Below are 5,262 nucleotides of genomic sequence, written 5' to 3' on the forward strand. Positions count from 1 at the left end.
TCACATGCAAATATTTGCACCATCCAAAATCATACAGTACTTAGCGGACAGGACTACCCATTGGCACGACTGGTGGAATAGCACTGAGGGAGGGTTAGTGAGTGCCATACCAAAAAACTAAAACATTAAGTATTAAATAAAATAATAATTAAATATTTGTATATATTCCAGCTATACAAATTCGTATCCGGATTAAAAATGAATTGGAATATTTGACAGTCGGATATATGAAAGCTTACTGTACTAGTAATAATAGTTCTCTTAATAAAATTAAGCATAATGGAAGGTTTATAATGGAAGATAATCTTTAGCCTACATTCGTAATATATACGATTAAATAGCTTACCTCGAACACTAATGTTAAAAAGTAATGCTGCTAAACGCTTCTCTACATGTGGGCACGTCATATCCAAGTAGACTGTGCAGCAACCAAGTCTATGTCCACAACAACTATAATGGCATAGCAACTATATCTGATGCAACGTAATTTATACGTAAATTACAGCGCAGTGGCTTAATTAGTAGTTACAATATGAGACAAGTTTTGGATGGTTATTGGTCTGCGCTTGCGCTAAGACACAAATTCGAGGTCTGCACTTTTAGCTAGTGACGCATTATGATTAAGTGGTACATTATGTTTGTACTATAAAGCAGTTGCCAAGAGGCTAATTTGGTTGAGAGATGGTAAGAACTAATGTTTATCATGTGTCTATGATGAAACAGCTCTGCTCTAATAACTTACTTCGGAAACAAACAGTTTTGGATTTACAGAACAAGTATAAAGTAACAAAAATAGTAACACCAATACAAAATTTTTAAGGGAAAAAGAAACTTTTTTTTTTAGTAATTACGGTAATTTTTAAAAAATTATTTAGCTGTTTTTACACTCATACATAATATAAACGAAAATAAATATCGTTTTTTAGTCACTTATAATCATAATTAGAAGTTAATGAGATGGAGGGAGCCTCCCTGAAAGTCACAAGACCAGAGGACCTTATAAAGATACGCGGTTTAACAATATAGTAAACCCTCGATTTAACGGACCCTGATATAACGTATTTCGGATTTAACGGACGGACAAAAAATAATACAGTAATGTACATATTAATCTCGACCATATTTGTTTGTTATACAAAACTTCAGTGTTATTATTAATTAATATTAATTACCTATTTCCAGTATTATTTTAATACTTACCTACTTTTATTTTTAATTTATAATCAAATTCAGGAAATTTTAGTCAGGAAATTGTTTTTTATCCTTTCTGAAAACGTGTTCAAATAGCTGTTTTCTCAGATAACAGATAAGAGCAGGCGGTGACTTGCGAGCTGAACGTGACTCGGGACACTAAACTCCAGGTCTACCGACTCGCTTTGTTTCGGTCTCAGTCTGCCTCAAGCTATCGTGAGGTCAGGTTGTATACAGAGTGTTTCTGTGATTTCTGAATTGTGACTTTATTTATTAAATAATTTTGCGATCCTTACAATTTAAAATGGCATCAAGTGATAGAGGAGTTGTTGTTGTTGTTCGGTTTAACGACACAAGGGCTACTACGGCCAAATTGTGTCTCTTCATCGTTAATTCACAAAAGCGTATTGTTAGAGAGATTAAATTATATGCTTCTGTACAAACCAATATGTTTTAGATATAATAAAAGTTCTTCAATATTTGCTTCATTTCCTAAGATGCGAGATAAATCAGGTGATATATTCAATGTAGAGAGTGACTGAAAAGTGTTTGACCTGATGGTTGAATGTAAGGGACAATCAACCAGGAAATGACGGACTGTAAGTTGCGTCTGACAGGAGATAGAGGAGTAAAAAGAAAGCGTGTGAACTTAAATGTGGCATAGAAATTAGAGCTAATTGAGAAATTAGAATAAGGCGTCTCAGTTGCACGTGTTTGTGAAATTTACGGCGTAAAAAAACAAACTGTTGATATCCATAAATAAAAGGCCAAATTGCAACATTTTCCTTTAAAATACAGTGTTGATAGCTCTAAATGTGGTTCTACAGAGGGGAGTAGAAAGCACATGAAAGTTCTGCAAGATAAAAACTTAGAAGCTGTGTATGTGTTCAACAGAGATATAATGATGTTAATGTACGAAGTTTTGAGTTTAAATCTGAATGTGAAAATCTTGGAAAACACATCGGACTTAATGTTAAGGCAAGTGATGGGTGGCTCTGGCGTTTTAGAAAAAAGGCATGGCATTGTGAACAAGAAAACCTGTGGTGAATCTGTAAGTGCAGACACTTCAGAAGTTGAGCCATTTAGAAAATTTATAAATGAACTTATTAAATCTGAGGGCCTTATTTTATCACAGGTTTACAATGCCGATGAAACTGGCCTGTTCTATCGTGCTGTTCCTGAAAATACACTGGCCTACAAACATGAACACAGCAGTCCTGTCGCAAGTTAAGTAAAGAGCGAATTTCTGCCTTACTTTGTACAAATGCTGATGGCTTGTATCGCCTGAAGCCCATGGTGGTAGGGAAATCAAAGAAACCACGCATGCTTAAAGACATTATGAACCAGTTGCCTGTTATTTACACCAGCTCAAAGAATGCGTGGTTTATTTCAGAGATTCTTCAACCACTTTGTCCCTGATGTGAGGCGCTTCTAGACAGATGTTCTGAAAATTTCCCCCAATAATGTAAAGGCATTGTTGCTTTTTAACAACGCCCCTGCTCATCCAGTGCTGAGAAGTTAGTTAGCAAGGATGGCAGAATTAAATGTCTTTTTTTTGCCTCCTAACACAACTTCAGTTATTCAGTCAATGGACCAGTGAATAATTACAGCCTGCAAGAGGCTGTATAAGAACTTTTTGGAAGAAGTAATGGTTGTGTTGGAGGATGAAGAAGTGGCAGAAGAAAACACAAGAGGAGCCAGGACACTTCAGAATCTATGAGTCTACAACATTAAGCTGCGCTCTTTAACTTTCCAGCTGCTTGGAAGGAGATGAAGACTACGACTTTGGCAAATGGTTGGAAGAAGTTATTGTACAATATTGAACGGATTTGGATTTTGAAGGATTTGAAGTAAATGAATTTCGGCGCACCCTTGTAAATGCTGGCAACCGGGAAACAACTGAAGATGATGATGTTCTGAAATGGCTTGAAAATGATGAAGGTGAGTCGTCAATGAAGAAAGAATTGTGGACGAGGTTCAATATGGAATGGCAGGGGAAGAAGAAGACATTGAGGAAGAGAAAATTACACTAGCCTACACAGTCTGAAATGAGAAATCTCATGGACATCGCCATCCACTACATAGGGACATCTTCTGACCCTGAAATTGTCCCTTACTATAAACATTTTCGGCAGTTCAGAGCGATCATTAGTAAGAAATAAGATCAGAGTGGCAAACAACTGAAGCCTGACGCTTTCTTTAACGAACTTCACCGACTCCCACTCCTATTTCACCTCCAAATGCTTGTGCATCTCAACCGTCTGCAAGCAAACAGATGACACTAGTGGCTCATTATCAATTTATGAACAATACAGAAGAATCTGAATCTGAGGATTCCCCTTCACCTCTACCATTAGCATTAGCAGAGGCACATGATGCAAGAAAGCAAGCTTATTCAGCATCAGCCAAAAAAAAAAAAAAAAAAAACACAACCACTACTCCAATTTCCCCCCTCCGTTCGTTCGAAATACCTGTCCAGCTGAGCCTTAAATTTGTTTAGGCTATCAACTTCAACAACAAGTGATGGAAGTCTATTCCACAAACCAACTGCCCGCTGGCTAAAGGCAAATTTCCGCACGTCTATCCGATATCCGTCCTTCCTCAATTTGAATTTTATGCCCTCTCAGGTGATTATTCTGAGCAAGAGGAAGAATCCCATCGGCATTGAGCATGCTCAAGCCATTCAAAGCCTTATACACCTCTATCAGATCACCTCGCCGATGCCTAGTCTCCAGACTCTGTAATTTGCAAAACTTAAGCCTTTCTTCGTAAGAGCAACCCTTTGTTCCATTCACTAATCTTGTTGCCCTTCTCTGTACTCGTTCCAGCAGCTCTACATCCTTCTTGAAATGAGGCCTCCAGACCTGTATACAGTACTCAAGGTGTGGCCTGACCACTGCCTTATACAAGGGAATATTCGCATCCCTATCCCTGCTAGAAAAATTCCTGTATATCATTGACAAGACACCATGAGCTACTCTTGCAGCTCGTCTGCACTGCTCAGAGAACTTCATATCTGCCTGCACAATTATCCCCAGGTCCTTTTCATTCTCTACCACTGTCAGCGTAGTACCACAGAGTTGATACGTTGATCTGGGGTTACTGTTTCCCATATGTAGTACTTTACATTTGTCAATGTTAAACTTCATTTGCCACCTCTCAGCCCATCTGCTCAACCTTTCCAGATCCTGTTGCAGCAGCATAGCATCAGTAGTGTCCTTAACAACCCTGCCAACCTTTGTATCGTCTGCAAACTTGGACATTAAGCTTGATATACCATCATCAATATAATTTATAAATAGAGAAAACAACAATGGACCCAACACTGAACCCTGACGAACTCCAATAATAACATTAGTCCACGCTGAGCAGTGTCCACTGATTACCACTCTCTGTCTTCTGCCACTCAACCATCCCTTTATCCATAGCAGCAATTTGCCTCCAATGCCACACTGCTCCAATTTGTGCAGCAGTCTTCCATGCGCAACAGTATCAAAAGCCTTTCTAAGATCCAAATATATAATATCAAAGTTATTCCCTGCATCCAGTTCTTTTGTGACTACATCATAGTATCCAATCAAATTGGTCAGACAAGACCTGCCCTTAACAAAACCATGCTGTGTCTGAGCTATAACTGAATTCTTGTCTAGATGATCCTGCAGTGCTTCTTTAACCAGTATCTCCATTAATTTTCCTGGAACCGAAGTTAAACTAACAGGTCTATAATTACTAGTGTCAGCCTTTGATCCTCCTTTGTGAATTGGGGTTACATTTGCACATCTCCAGTCTATGGGTACCTCCTCTGAGTCCAAAGAAGCTCTCATAATTATGGCTAGGGGTTTGCTTACTTCCTTTGCTGCCTCCTTTAATATAACTGGATAGATCCCATCCACCCCGGGTGCCTTTTTTATGTTTATCCTCAACAATTTCTCCTCCACTTTCCTCTCAGTTATTAGAAAATCATCTAGCTCACTGCCAATGTTTACTTCACCTACGACATTCCCCTTCCTGAATAACTCCTCATGTGTGAATGTAGATGCAAAATACTCGTTTAGATTGTTAGCCACTTGA

This window comes from Mastigoproctus giganteus, chromosome 3 (assembly GCF_048544385.1).
Source record: "Mastigoproctus giganteus isolate SK-2022 chromosome 3, ASM4854438v1, whole genome shotgun sequence".
NCBI lineage: Eukaryota > Metazoa > Arthropoda > Arachnida > Uropygi > Thelyphonidae > Mastigoproctus > Mastigoproctus giganteus.